The 15,228-nt window shown below is 40.8% G+C and overlaps 1 non-coding gene across 1 annotated transcript; it reads left to right on the top strand.

The window, feature by feature from the left end:
- Positions 1 to 10,087: 10,087 nt before the first annotated feature.
- Positions 10,088 to 10,194, top strand: LOC119471439. Its single transcript, XR_005200492.1, has one exon. It is a non-coding gene; the product is annotated as a U6 spliceosomal RNA (small nuclear RNA).
- Positions 10,195 to 15,228: the final 5,034 nt, after the last annotated feature.

The raw sequence follows: 15,228 nt of genomic DNA, 5'->3' as shown, positions 1-15,228 counted from the left end.
CCGGGCGTGGTGGCGTGTGCCTGTCATCCCAGCTACTCGGGGGGCTGAGGCTGGAGGATCTTTTGCGCCCAGGAGGTCTGGGCTGTAGTGCGCTATGCCAATCGGGTGTCCGCACTAAGTTTGGCATCAATATGGTGACCTCCCGGGAGCAGGGGACCACCAGTTTGCCTAAGGAGGGGTGACTAGCCCAGGTTGGAAACGGAGCAGGTCAAAACACCTGTGCTGATCAGTAGTGGGATCGCGCCTGTGAATATCCACTGCACTCCAGCCTGGGCAATATAGCGAGACCCTGTCTCAAAAAAAAAAAAAAAAAAAAAATTGGATACCAGATTATGTTTGGCTTTCAGACTATCAATCTTCTGTTACAATTGGCATTTTTTCACATCTTCTCCAAGACGCTTTGATTCTATTCCTCTATCTCCTAAGTGAAATTTTCTCTCAGGACATTTATTTGTACGAAGATAGTAACCATGACTGCAGAGATATGAATACTTACTCTTTCAGGGTACTGGGTAGGTAATTATAATGGCGGTCTTTATTCCTTAATTCATTCATTTGTTCATTCATTTAAAAAACACTTGAGTATCACCCAAGTGAAAAGATTTTGCCTAAGGGTTAGTAGCTAGATGCATAGGTAAAATTAGTACCTAGGCCTTGAATTTAGAAACCGTTGTCTCCAGACATGTAAACATAAGAAATCACAATAGTGCACAGTGACAGTATTACAATCACTGAAATGAGAAGGTGGGCTGGGAAGCAGCAGAGTTCAATGAAGACTTCCTGAAAGAGGTGACGGCTGAGCTTAAGAAAGTCCATAGAAGCATATCGGTCAGCCTTGGGTGGGGAGAACATTCCTAGAAGAGGCAACAGGAAAGGATAAACTATTAACAGACACTAAACCTAAGATGCAAACTGAGAAAGGAGAAGCATGTGGGCGTCAGGGCACGAAGGTGGATATGGAACTTTTTCATGGGGCTGACAGACAGCCAGTGAGGAGATTCGCTCCAAGGGTCATAATATGATTTGCATTTCGAAAGCTGAGAAGGATAAATTCAAGAGCAGATGAGAAATGCAGAAACCAATCATGCACCTCTTGGAACCGTCTAGATGAGAAAGAATCCAGAGAAGTGATATGATACAGAGACCAATCGGGATTGAGAAAGGGACAGATCAATTCTGACTGAGGAGATCTGAGAAGACATCTGGAAAGTGGGATTTGACCATCTTTGGCTGCCTTGAAAGAAGGGAACTTCGAAGGCACAACAAAAAGAAATGGAAGGCCGGGCGCGGTGGCTCCCGCTTGTAATCCCAGCACTTTGGGAGGCCAAGGCGGGTGGATCATGAGGTCAAGAGATCGAGACCATCCTGGTCAATATGGTGAAACCCCGTCTCTACTAAAAATACAAAAATTAGCTGGGCATGGTGGCGCATGCCTGTAATCCCAGCTACTCAGGAGGCTGAGGCAGGAGAATTGCTTGAACCCAGGAGGCGGAGGTTGCGGTGAGGATCGCGCCATTGCACTCCAGCCTGGGTAACATGAGTGAAACTCCGTCCCAAAAAAAAAAAAAAAAAAAAAAAGGAAATGGGAACTCCTTGGAGACAGTCTGTGTTGGTGCTAAACCCCCAATGCCTACCACAGATTGAGTCATGTAGCAGACTCTTAGGTCATGTTTGTTAGATGAATGGGAAAGATTCCAGAGTGTACAAGTTATCTCGTTTCATATGAACCCATTCCACAACTAAGTGACTTAAAATAACAGCCATTTATTTTTGTTTGCCTGTCTACAGATAAGAGAGGAGTCCTGCTACTCTGGGCGAGGCTTGGCTGATGTCAGCACCAGCAGACATCACTCACTCAAGCATCTGCAGTCCTCTGGCAGGTCCGTCACTGGCTGGATATCTATGCCGTCGAGGGACAGGGTGACTGCGCCACATGGGTCTTATCATCCCACTAGGTTAGCCTGGCTTGTCCCTGTGGTGACAATGGAGTTCCAAGTGAGTGACAAAAGTAAGCAAGGCTTCTGAACATGTATGCCCAGAACTGGCACTGCATCACTTCTGCTCCATGCTGCTGGCCAGAGCAAGTCACAAGACCACCCCAGACTCAAGGGGTTCTTGATGAAGTCACATTCCAAAGGATTGTGGATACGGTGAGGAGAATAATTGCATGCATGTTTACAGTCTTCTACACAGGCAGAAGGCAGAGGCTGAGCAAGGGTCAGGAGTTGGACCAGAGTGGTCACAGCCAGGAGCGTCTGGACTGACAGTGATGACTTATGTACAGGCTTGGTGGGAGGCGGGGGATGTAGTAGAAGGCTGAGCTGGATAAGAATGTAGGGGCCAGACTGCAGAGGTTGTTGAAGCCAGGCTGAGGATGTTTGGATGTGTTCTCCACTCCCTGGAAGGCTACTAGAAGTTTTTGAGATGGGGCCAGGTGCAGCGGCTCACACCTGTAATCTCAGCACTTTGGAAGACTGAGGCGGAAGGATTGCTTGAGTCTAGGAGTTCAAGACCATCCTGGGTAACATAGCATGATCCCATCTCTACAAAAATTAAAAAGTTAGCTGGGTGTGGTTGTGAACTCCTGTAGTCCCAGCTATTCTGGAGGCTAAGAAAGAAGGGCAGCTTGGGCACAAGAGGCTAAGACTGCAGCGTACTGTGATCATTTCACTTCACTCCAGCCTGGACAACCCAGTCTCTATTTTAAAAAGAAAAAAAAAAAGCTTTTTCAGATCGGAAACACCAACCTAGAAGAATGCCCAGGTTTACCGAGATCACTACACAAGTAAAAATCACAACATTCTCAACCATGTGCAACATATTTGCCAGCCCAAACTAATTTTTAACTACTCCTTTCTCTCCTTTGGAAGTACCTTGGTACTAAAATGAATAAAATTAGCAACTTATAGATATGGGATATAAATATTAACCCTTGTGGAAGAACCAAGTTGGTATTTTCAAAGCCCAATCATAAATACTTTTGAGCTTTAAGTACACTCGGCATGTCCCTTGGACAGCCCTTGAACTAATCCAGGTGTTTCCTATCTGTGCTTTGCAGCCTTAGGGACTTAGCAAGTACTGAAGGGCTAGCAACAGAGTGGTAGCTCCTTAGTCCTTGGGATGTGGGCAAGTGTGCATCCTAAGCCACCTTAAATGACAAAGTTCTTGTCCTCTAGGGATAACCTCTGTCATTGATCCTTAAGGTGTTCATAAATGACAAAATAGATATTGTACATGCTAGAAATGGCAGCATTTGAGACAGTTTAGCTCTGTGAGGTGAAGTCACAAGATGCTCCTCTCCTGACTTTTCATGTCATTGATTCCCGTACATCTTCCAGAGTTCCACTTCTACAATATGAACTTGGAGCCATGACCATCAGGTTTCCCTGCTTTATCACTAAGGGCTAACACTCGGTGCTTAATGACAGTGCAATCAATACAAGTGTTCATATTTGAACCAAAAAAAGTGGGTTAAAGAGATGGATAACATTGAGTTTAGTTCTCAGCCATGCCACTTGTCAACAGTGTTTTTGTAGGCAGGTTATTACTTAAACATTTTGAGCCTCAAATTAGGGATAAGAGGCTCTATCTCACTTTTTAATGGGGAAAGTACCTACATAGAGTCTACCACATTGCAGGTGCTCAATAAGTAAAATATGGCAACAGGCAAATTGCTAGAGGAAACATCCCAAATTCTGGAATGTAAGATAGGGTTCCATCTTACATTCCAAAATGTGCTGAAGAGAAATATGGGATAAGCGCATTCTATTTATCTGCAATTGTCAGGAGGCATCTCAGACCAATTTTCATCACTTTATGTTCACCTTTTAGGCTCCTACCATCTCACCAAATTCATTTCCATCTTTGTCGGAAGGTGGGTTTTTAAAGTACAGCCCCATACGTTAGCATGATGTTGACCAGATATGACTTTACATTGCTAAATAAAACTAAAGCATGTTGCAGTAGGTTTAGTGTATCTCCCCCAAAATATATGTCCACACCCTAAACCCTGATCTTATTTGGAAACAGGGACTTAGCAGATATAATAAAGTTAGGATGAGGTCATCTTGAACTAGGGTAGCTCCAACTCCAATGATTGGTGTTTTTATAAGAAAAAGAAGAGGGAGATTTGAACACAGCAATACAGACACAAACAGGGAAGAAGCCCACGTGGCAATGGAGGCAGAGGCTACAGTGATGCAGCTACAAGCCAAGGATGACTGGCAGCCCCAAGAAGCTGGAAGAGGCAAGGAAGGCTTCCTCAGAGGCAACAAGCCTGCGGAGACTTTGATTTCAGACTTCTGGCCACTGGAACTGTAAGGGAATAAATTCTGTTGTTTGAAGCCACGGGATATGTGGTCATGTGTTATGGCAGCCCGAGAAAAAGGAATATGCATACAAGCAGCTTTGTTTTTAAGTCCTTAGGATTTGTTTCCAGCCTTTCCTGGAAAAAAAGTTTATATCTAGAACAAAAATCTCACAGGCAACAAGACCTTTTCAAAAGCATGAAAACTAGTAGTCACAGAAGTAAAGAAGAGGGGAAAAGAGGGTAAGCAAGAGGAGAAAACACAAGAGATGGGAGCAAAGGAAAGCCATAAAGGCAAATGTGGGTAGCAGCTGGCGGCGCTGGACAGACCCGGCTTCCAGCTTAGTGAAACCAGGTGGGGCTGACTTGACAGTTGCTGCAGGGGACAAGTGTCATGAAGTCTGCCTGCCTAGGACAATTGCAAAGGTAATACAAGTTCAAGGCAGAAGCCAGGGCTAGAAATGCCCATGTTAGGTTCTTGTCAGGCATTTGATCATTTTTTCCGTCCTGCATCACGAGGACTCTGGGTTTGCTTCTGTCTCTAAAGGGCTAGTTTGACACACAGATGGAATTTCTATCTAATCCTGGAAAGCTGCGCTTCATGTAAGTTTACATTATCAATATGTAACTCCCTTCATCAACCACTAGTGCATCACCCTATTTGTGTATTACCTATGGGGACTTGGGTCGTTCCCTCCTCTCTACCTTTTATACCCCAAGATTGGATTCCAAAGCCCAATTTTTGAATTCACCAGGAGTGTGTGCTAGATAAGATAAACAGAGCAGAAGTGTGGAAGTACCACTGGCCACTCACAGAGAAGCACAGAGACCTGGTGTAGGATCTGTTACTGCAAATAACTGTGGTTCCCTCCTTATTACCTCAGATAAGGGAGAGAAAACTATGGACCACATACAGTTTTAACTAAAATTTCAACCCACACATGGCAATTTTTGAAAGACTCAGGCAAAGAGCTGATTCTAAAATGTTATTTAGAAATTATTCTTGAGATTCCTCTCTGTGCAGGACACCGGACTGTCTATGGGACTTAGTGTCGGAGATGGTGACTTTTAGAGGATCATAATCTGGTGTAGAAGAACAAGCCATGTGAACATTCAAACACAAAGGTGGATGAAGGGGCAGGAAAAGGCCTGCAGGAAGGCAGGTGACAGAAGTGTCAATCATATGTACTCACGTGGTTTCTGAGTGCCTACTCTGTGGCAGGGGCTGGGGAGTCAAAGAAGAATAAGCAATAAGAATAAGGGTCTTCCCTTGGGAGGATCAGGGTCAAAATATGTTTAAAGAACACAGCAGTTTCTCGCAATTTCTTTCCTGCTCCCCTTTTCCACCTAGTTCTCTGTCTCTGATAATTGGAACGTATTATTTTCCCCCAAGCCTTCATCATTCTCTGAAACAATCCTGCTCATTTATTTGGTTACTTGATAATAGTTTTATTCCCTCCACTGGAATGTGAGCTCCCTAGCAGCCTGTTCTATATTAGCCCCAATCCCTAGAATGGTGCCTGGCCATTAACGGTTGCTCAGTGAATGCTGACCAAATGACATGTAGCCCAATAAGAATCACAGAGGCCAGTAATAAAAGGGATTAAGGGCATTGGGTTTGGATCCAGACGACCTGGGTTCAAACTTCAGCTCCTCCGTCTACTCGCTGTTTTACTTTGGTCTAGGTACTCTACCTTTCTATTCCTCAGTTTCCCTAAATGCCTAATATAACCAGCCTCGTAGGATTGATAGGAGGATTGAATGAGTTAATACACACAGTAAAAAGCACTTAAAGCAGGGGCTAGCAAACATTCTCTTAAAGAGCCAGTTAGTACATATTTTGGGTGTTGCATGCCATGTGGTCTCTGTTGCCATGACTGAACCCTACCCTTGTTGCACAAAAGCAGGAGTAGACAATACATATACAAACACATGGCCCAACTCTAATTACAACATTAAGAATTATAGTACAACATGTAACATAACATATAAGAACCATAGTATGGTGGGGCAGGAGTTGGGAAAAAAAAAGAACAAATATAATATTCTGTTGGCCAGGGAACTTGAAGTCTTTTTTTGTGTGTGATTCCAAGTCTCTGAGCCACAGTTTAGTCATCGGTACCATGAAGATAATAACTACGCTTTCCTACCTCACTGGGTTATTTGGTGATTGCATCAGATAAAAGATGAAATGAGAAGCACAAATGTACTGTGTACAAATAAGGCAAAGTGATCTATAAAAATGGTTCTGTAAAGTTGGTTCAAAATATGTACTAACTGGCTTTTTAATAAAATGTTTGCTAGCCTCTACTTTAAGTGCTTTTTACTGTGTGATTAACTCATTCAATCCTCCTATCAATCCTACGAGGCTGGTTATATTAGGCATTTAGGGAAACTGAGCACAGAAAGGTAGAGTAACTAGATTAAAGTAAAACAGCAAGTAAATGGAGGAGCTGAAGTTTGAACCAAGGTCGTCTGGATCCAAACCCAATGCACTTGATCCCTTTTATTACTGGCCTCTGTGACCCCTATTGGGCTGCATTGGTCAACATTCACTGAGCAACCATTAGTGGCCAGGCACCATTCTAGGGATTGGGGCTAGTACAGAACACGCTGTTACAGAGCTCACAGTTTAGTCATCGGTACCATGAAGATAATAACTACGCTTTCCTACCTCACTGGGTTATTTGGTGATTGCATCAGATAGAAGATGAAATGAAAAGAACAAATGTACTGTGTACAAATAAGGCAAAGTGCTGTATAAAAGTGGTTCTATAGTGCTGTTTGGAACCAAGATTGCCACGCAGTAGGTAGGTCAGATATTATGACACCCATTTCATAGATGAGGGTGCCAGAGATATTAAATGACTCATCTGAGGCCACATAGCTGATACATGAAAGACCTCAGTTGGAACCCAGACAGTGTTCATTCTAGCACAGTGTCCTTAACAACACAGTACCGCTCCCCACACATGGAACAGAAGCCTTATGCTACAGAGTTTCGCTTGGGATTTGTTTTTCTTTTTTTTTACACACGAGTACACCATTTCTCTAGGCACATCCCATACCAAAAGATTCCATAAGTCCTCCAGCACTTGCTTCTTGTCTTTATAGTGATCAAGAAATAATTTTATGTTCAAATTATATATTCAGCCCCATTTTGTCTTGCCAAACTAAAAAAACAAAAAAAAAAAAAAAANAAAAAAAAAAAAAAAAAAAAAAAAAGAAAAAAGAAAAAAAGAAAAGAAGCATTCAGTGGCATGCCTGTTCCTAATTAGCTTTCACGCAAAAGAGAAAAGTTCACAACATAATTCTATCACCATTGCCCCTGCCACACAACACCTCAACACACACATTTTTAAGAAACACAAAAGGCTGGACAGTTTATATATGGATTGAGTTGCATATACTGTGTTACTGTAAGAAACTTACTTGGCCCAAGTGTATAATAACAAAGAGTTGAACCTTGGGTTGTTGAAGATGACTTCCCTTACTTTTGAATAGGATGCTGGAGGCCTGCAGGCATGGAAACTCAAGATCCCAGCTTTCAACTACCATGTGAACAGCACTTACAACCATGCTGCCCTCTAAGTGCCTGTGAGGGAACTATCCAAGTGCTGGGTGATTTTTGCCTACCAAAATGACTAAAATTAAAAAGACCACCAATACCAAGTATTGGCAAGAATGTAGGGAAATAGGAACTCTCTTACACTGCTGATGAGAATGCAAAATTGTATGGCCATGTTGGAAACAAGTTGGCAGTTTCTTAAAAAAATTAAACTTACGCTTCCCATATGACTCAGCAATTGCATTCCTAGATGTCTACCCAAGGGAAATAAATATATATATCCACACAAAGATTTGTATTCAAATGTTCATAGCATCATTATTCATAATAGCCTAACTCTGGAAACAACCCAATGTCCACCAGCTGTTGAATGGATAAACAAAATATTGTGTTTCTGTACAACAGAACACTACTCAGTAATAAAAGGACTGAACTACTGATACGTGTAACAACATGAATTAATCTCAAAAATATCATGCTAAGTGAAAGGAGACAGATATAAAACAATATATGCTATACAGTTACATTCATTTAAAAACTCTAACAAAAGCATAATTATTCAGCAATAGAAAACAGATTGAAGAGCTGGGGTGGGAGCAGGAATGAACTACAACAGGGCATGAGGGAACTTTCTGGGGATGTTGAAAGTATTCTAAATTTTAATTTTGGTGATGGTTACATGACTGTATAAATTTGCTAAAACTCATATAACTGTATACTTTAAATGGATAATGTCAAGGTATGTAAATTATAGTTCAATAAAGCTATAAAACAAAAGAGTATTTTTAACTTCAATTATATTTTTCTTTAAAAATGTACATGTTTATTTTAGAATGTATGAAAGGTATAAAAATGGAAAATAAAAACCTTAATCCCACCTGCCAGAGATAACTACTACTGAGGTTCTTTAATGAGTTAATATTGAAAACACTATTGTACCCTGAACGTTTTCACCAGATGTTACATCCTGAACATTTTACCATTTTAAGTTCTTCAAAACTGTGATATTTGGTGGCTATATAATATTACGTTATGTGTGCTACAGTAATAGATTTGCCAATTCCCCCTTTATTAGACATTTAGATATTTACAATTTTTATTCTTATACAGCTAAATTCTGAGAGTGTAAATAAGATCCAAAGTTTATGGATGATTTTTGAGGCCCTTGATAAATACATATTTCTAAATTGCTTTTCAGAAATGTTTTATAAAGTAAGAGAGTGACCATAGCACTGTTACTTGGAAGCACTGTTTTCTTTCTTTCTTTTAAAAAATATTTTAAATCACTTGTATTTCTGGTGAGATTGATTCTTTCTAAGGTACTACCATAGTCATTGAAACTGTTTACACATATTCCGGTTCATTTCCCTTTGGAAACATAACAGGTTTGGACTCCTCTTTTTTTGAAATTATGCTTGGCCATGGGACTTGCTTTGGCCAATGAAATATGAATAAAGTGACCTGTCACTTCTGGCCCAAAACTTTAAAAGCCAGTGCACAATTTTCCACGTTTCCCTATTTCCTGCTTATAGGATGATGAACGTGTGAATTGAGATGGAGCATCTGCCAGCCTGGGGTCATCAGAGACCTGATGACCTTGGCTCCCCAGTCAACCCACACTGAGAGGTAACAAGAGTAAGAAATAAACCTTATTGCATCATTGAAATTCAGGGCTGGTTGTCACTGCAGCATAATTGAGATTATCCTGACTGATATGGTTTCGTGTATTTTTGTATAACAATATGGTGAAAAATTGATCAATGTCCTTTCACTTTAGGAAAATAAGTAAATTGATACTAGGGCTGTGTGATTCTGAGAGAAAGGGAAAACATATGTATTCATAACCAATGATTTTTCCATTTAAAAATAATATTGTAGCTGGGTGCAGTGGCTCACGCCTGTAATCCCAGCACTTTGGGAGGCTGAGGCAGGTGGATCACCTGAGGTTGGGAGTTTGAGACCACCCTGACCTACATGGAGAAACCCTGCTTCTACCAAAAGTACAAAATTAGCTGGGTGTGGTGGCAAATGCCTGTAATCTCAGTTACTCGGAAGGCTGAGGCAGGAGAATTGCTTGAACCCAGCAGACGGAGGTTGCGGTGAGCCAAGATTGCGCCATTGCACTCCAGCCTAGACAAAAAGAGTAGAACTCTGTCTTACCAACCAAGCAACAAACAAAAACCTAAAAAGTAAGTAAATAAAAAAAATACATAGTGCTCGCGTCAGCAGCACATATACTAAAATTGCAATGACACAGAGAAGATTAGCATGGTCCCTGTGCATGGATGACTCGCAAATTAGTGAAGCGTTCCCTCTTTTTTTAAAAAAAGAAAATCATATTGTCATGCATTTCTACAAGTGAAGTGAAGAAAGGAAATTATATGACTCATAGGAACAAAGTAAACCATGAGTTTTGTGAAAGTGGCACCAAAAATTCAGAAAGAGAGAGAAAAGTCAGCTCCGAGACTCTAAGTTATCTGCTCCTATTTGTTTTGTGTTCTTCCACTGCTGTTAGCCAGACAACACTGCGGGCACTGTGATTGAACAGGTGCAAGCTTGCACTGCTGTGATGAGAAAGGTGTTTAGAAGTATTACAAAAGACATGTTAAGACAATCCAGTTTCTGCCAATGAATGGAGCATTTTGTGTTTGGATCCCAAAGAAGTTACTCTTCTTGTCAAAGGAAATAAACTAAATTATCTTTCCTAAGGCCACACACAGGCAGAAGCACATACAGGATGCAGAAGGTCAGGTAGAAACACAATGGCAGGGAAACAGAGGTTCAACAAGGAGATAACATTTTGCCAACCATAATATTTATAGACAGACCAGAAATATTCTAGCATAGGGATTAAGGACGCCAAAGAAATGACTTCTCAGAACAAGTAGGCTTACAATTTGGGGGCCAGAATCCAAACAGAATCTACAGAACTTGTACAATGCAAGGAGAAAAATACCAAATGGCTAAGCAATTTCACCTTAAAAAATAATAACAGAACCTCTCCTACATCATATTCTTTGTTGGTATACATAAAATGTTATTTGTATGTACACATACATACATATTAGCAGTAAAGTACGATCATTCTCCTTCTTTGAAAAGTCCCAAGTTTCACAACTCCTGTGGGTATTGCTATATAGAGATATAAAGATATCTTGGTCGGTAGTTTTTTTACGTGACCATTACAGTCAAGGTTCTGGTACCCAGAATGGCATAAGCACACATGTACATTATCTCTACATCCTCATGTCTGCCTAAATAATGCACCACTTTGTGCTGTTTTTTTTTCAGGTAAAGATCTATGGCTAAAAGTATGAGTGATTTATTCCTTTACTACTGAAATATTTATAGCAGCCTTGATGTGACTTATATAGAAGAAAATTAAATAGCGAAGAAACTGTAGCAGAATTACAGTTAGAAATAAGTAATAGGCTTAGGAAAGAAATTTTAAAATCAGCAAATACAAATTTTACACTTGGGAAAAGTATTGGAAAAAATCTGTTCAAATTTTAAACTCTGGTTTCAAAGCCATTTTAATGAGAACATTAAAGAGGAATTTTTACTTTTCAAAAACAAGACTATTGGGTTACTTAATCACCAAATTTTATATAATGATAGAACTTCTATTAGGCAGCACAATTGAGTGCAAAGGAAAAGGAACTGCAGCTCTACTTCTGCTGGAAAATAAAATAAAGAAGCAAGAAAGCCAGGCGTGGTGGCTCACGCCTGTAATCCCAGCACTTTGGGAGGCCAAGGTGGGTGGATCAAGAGGTCAGGAGTTCAAGAGCAGCCTAGCCAACACGGTGAAACCCTGTCTTTCACAAAAAATACAAAAAAAAAAAAAAAATTAGCTGGGAGTGGTGACGGGTGCCTATAATCCCAAGTACTTGCGAGGCTAAGGCAGGAGGCACTTGAATCTGGGAGGCGGAAGTTGCAGTGAGCTGAGATTGTGCCACTGCACTCTAGCACAGATGACAGTGCGAGACTCTGTCTAAAAAAAAAAAAAAAAAAAAAAGAAACAAGAAAGCATGTTCATTTTTTTCTCCTATACATTTATTAGTAAAATAAGACTAATATCTATAGGTCCTGAGAATTTATTTTGAGGATGTGTCTTAATATTAATAGCTAATATTTATTGAGAATCTATCATGTAGCAGTCAATTTACATACGTTACCTTACTTAATCTTCACAAAAACCTTATCAAGTCAGCTGTGGTAGATCCAATTAATGGTGGTCCCAATTATCCCAGTGTTATACCCTCTCCCACACTGACCCTGAGCCTTGCCATCTGATTTGCTTTGTCCCATGGAACATTAGCAAGCATGATACAAGTAGAGGCTGAATAAGAAGATTCATATTCTTATTCCTGTAAGTATAAGAGGCTTGAACATTGAATTTTGCTTCTCAAGATCTAGTTGTTGCCATGTAAAAAGCTCAGGCTAAGTTATTAAATCATGAGAGGTCCCCTGGAGAGAGGCTCTGGAGAGTGAGAAGCATTCTAGCCCTGGCCAAGCTCTCAGCTGATTATCGTTGAATAAGAAACCCAAGCAAAGCCAACAGAACCACCCAGCTAAATCCCAACCCACAGAATAATTTTAAAGTAATAAATCAGTAGCCCAGGTATGGTGGATCATGCCTGTAATCTCAACACTTTGGGAAACCAAAGTGGGCAGACTGCTTGAGGCCAGGAATTTGAGACCACCCTAGTTCAAGCCATGATCGTGCCTGACTGGAACTACCCCAATAGCATATGGGGAAGAGAGAAAAATGAAAAAAAAAAAAAAGGCACTAAAGAGAGCATGGAGGGTTAAGGGAAAATAGAAAAACACTTTCTGATTCAACAGTTCTTGCTGTCTCTGCCAACCCCTGCACCAGCCCAAATTGAGGTACATTCTACAAAGTACCTTGGCAGTACTCTTCAAACGGTGGCTATCTTTAGAGCAATGAGGCTGGAATCTGGCAGACTGAGGGGAATGTTTTCTCTGTTTACTTCTCTGCCACAACTGTACTAATTTCTAGAAAAGCATAGGGAATGGGTGTTTGTGCATCTCATGCCCTATAATCAATTAGAAAATAAGGTTCTAGGCCGGGCGCCGTGGCTCACGCCTGTAATCTCAGCACTTTGGGAGGTTGAGGGGGGTGGATCACCTGGGGTCAGGAGTTTGAGACCAGCCTGACCAACACGGTGAGACCCCGTCGCTACTAAAATACAAAAATTAGCTGGGCATGGTGGCGCATGCCTGTAGTCCCAGCTACTCGGGAGGCTGAGATAGGAGAACTGCTTGAACCTGGGCAGTGGAGGTTGCAGTGAGCTGAGATCGTGCCACTGCACTCCAGCCTGGGAGGCAGAGTAAGAGTCCATCTCAAAAAATAAAATAAAAGAGGTTCTACATGCAGCTTTGGGGAGGAGATTACAACTGGAGTGTGCACTAAGCTCTTGAGAAGCTTGATTCCTTCCTCTGCATACCAAAATGCTGCTTTGGATTTTGGTGGTTTGCTCCTCAAGAGAAAAGATCTGGGCAGGAGAAGGTTAATTGACTAAGCAAAACCATGACTTCCAACACAGAATGTTCTTTAAAAAAAAAATGCACCAGGATGTGTTAGCCCAATAAATAATTCATTGGACTGCCTATTCACAGACTAATAGAAAAATATTACAGAATACCTACATGTCAATCAGTCTGCAGTTAAATAAATACTCTATGCAGATGTCACCTGTAAAACCCAGATTTATATATTAATTATATGTTTCACCCAGACAAAAACATAATATCTAGTAAGGACTTCAAAGATTATTAAAATCTCATGCCCTTGAAAAGGTTACCTGACATCTTGTAGGCCAGATCCAGGGTTGAATAGACATGTCCCCTGCCACTGAGCTTACAATAGCCAAACATTCAAATGACACTTTAGTTACATTTGCTGCCCTTACAGAGAAACATTGAGAGCTGTGATCCTTCTGGGCCTGCTGGAATTCTCTGACTGCTGCAGCAGTGAATGCAAAGGCAAAATGTGCATCTGCAAATGCCCCAAATCCAGCTCCATCAGAAACTCCCATTTTTACTTAAATAATTTCCGAATTATTTGCTATACTTAAAAAAAAGTGACAATGATAAGTCCTGTATCCCAGAAATTGTGCTTTACGTAGCATTTTTTCCCACTTAATCTCTACAACAACTTTGTAAGGCAGGTATTTTTATTACTCTATTTTTAGATAAAACATCCAGAATATGCTAAAACTGAGAGTAATCAAAAAGCATCATGGGTAATATTACAAATTGACACCATGAAGCTCCTGTAAGAGGAAAAATAAGGAAGTAAATCAGTTCTGTGGTATTCTTACTAAAAGTGCATAACGTGAACTCAATCACCACCAGATCAACCCAAATTGAGGGACGTTCTAAAAAATACCTTGGCAGTATTCTTCAAATGCATCAAGGGCATGAAAGACAAAGACAGACTGAGAATCTGTTGCAAATCAAGGAAGACAAACTAAATACAACATGCAAATCTGGGCTGGATCTTGGACCAGAAAAAAGGTACATTAGTGGGCCAATTGGTGAACTTGAGGACTGTAGGTCAGATAACAGTATTTTATCAATGTTAACTTTCTGATTTTGATCACTTCACTGTGGCGTGAAAAATGTTACCATTTGGGGAAACTATGAGACGGGTACTTAGAAATTTTTTCTTTTGGTGTAAATAAAAAATTATTTCAAAATTAAAAGTTGAAAAGTGGAAAAAAAAAGTAAAAGAAAAACACATTAAATGCAGCATCCCAGTAGGGAGTCTGGGGAGACAGAGAAGGTGGTACCATATTTGGGGTGGGAATGAATCTCTTTTGACAGCTCCAAACTATTTGGGGTTTGTCCTTGGAGCGGTTTATACAGAAGATCAATTTCTGAAGTGTAAAATTCTTGTGACTGACAGGCTGTTGGAGTTGGAAGAGAACGTAGAGGCACTCTGAGGACCTTCATCTCGCAGAAATGACATCTGAAGCTCAGAAAGGCATGAAGATGATGGACCCAAGGTCATGCAGCTAAAGAGTCAAGATAAGAACCTAGCTCTTCTGGGTCACAGGATACTATTTCTGTGCCAGCACTCATTTCTGAAAGAGGACACCTCCCTGCTCAAGTCCAGAATCCATGGTGTAGGGGCTTTATCCATTATCCATGTGATTCTACCCACCTGCTAGAGAACAGTCATTCACTTACTCACTCATTCAACAAGTATTTATTCAGTGCCTCTCAATGCCAGGCATTACTTGAAGGGTGAATCATACAGCAGCTAGCAAAAACAAAGTTCTCAAATTCTAGTGGTCAGACCTAGGTGCTGATCCAGTGTCTACCACTG

The sequence above is a fragment of the Cebus imitator genome, unplaced genomic scaffold (assembly GCF_001604975.1).
Source record: "Cebus imitator isolate Cc_AM_T3 unplaced genomic scaffold, Cebus_imitator-1.0 Scaffold61, whole genome shotgun sequence".
Taxonomy (NCBI): domain Eukaryota; kingdom Metazoa; phylum Chordata; class Mammalia; order Primates; family Cebidae; genus Cebus; species Cebus imitator.
Note: the sequence above shows the minus strand (reverse complement) of the source record. Positions and strands in the feature narration are given on the sequence as shown.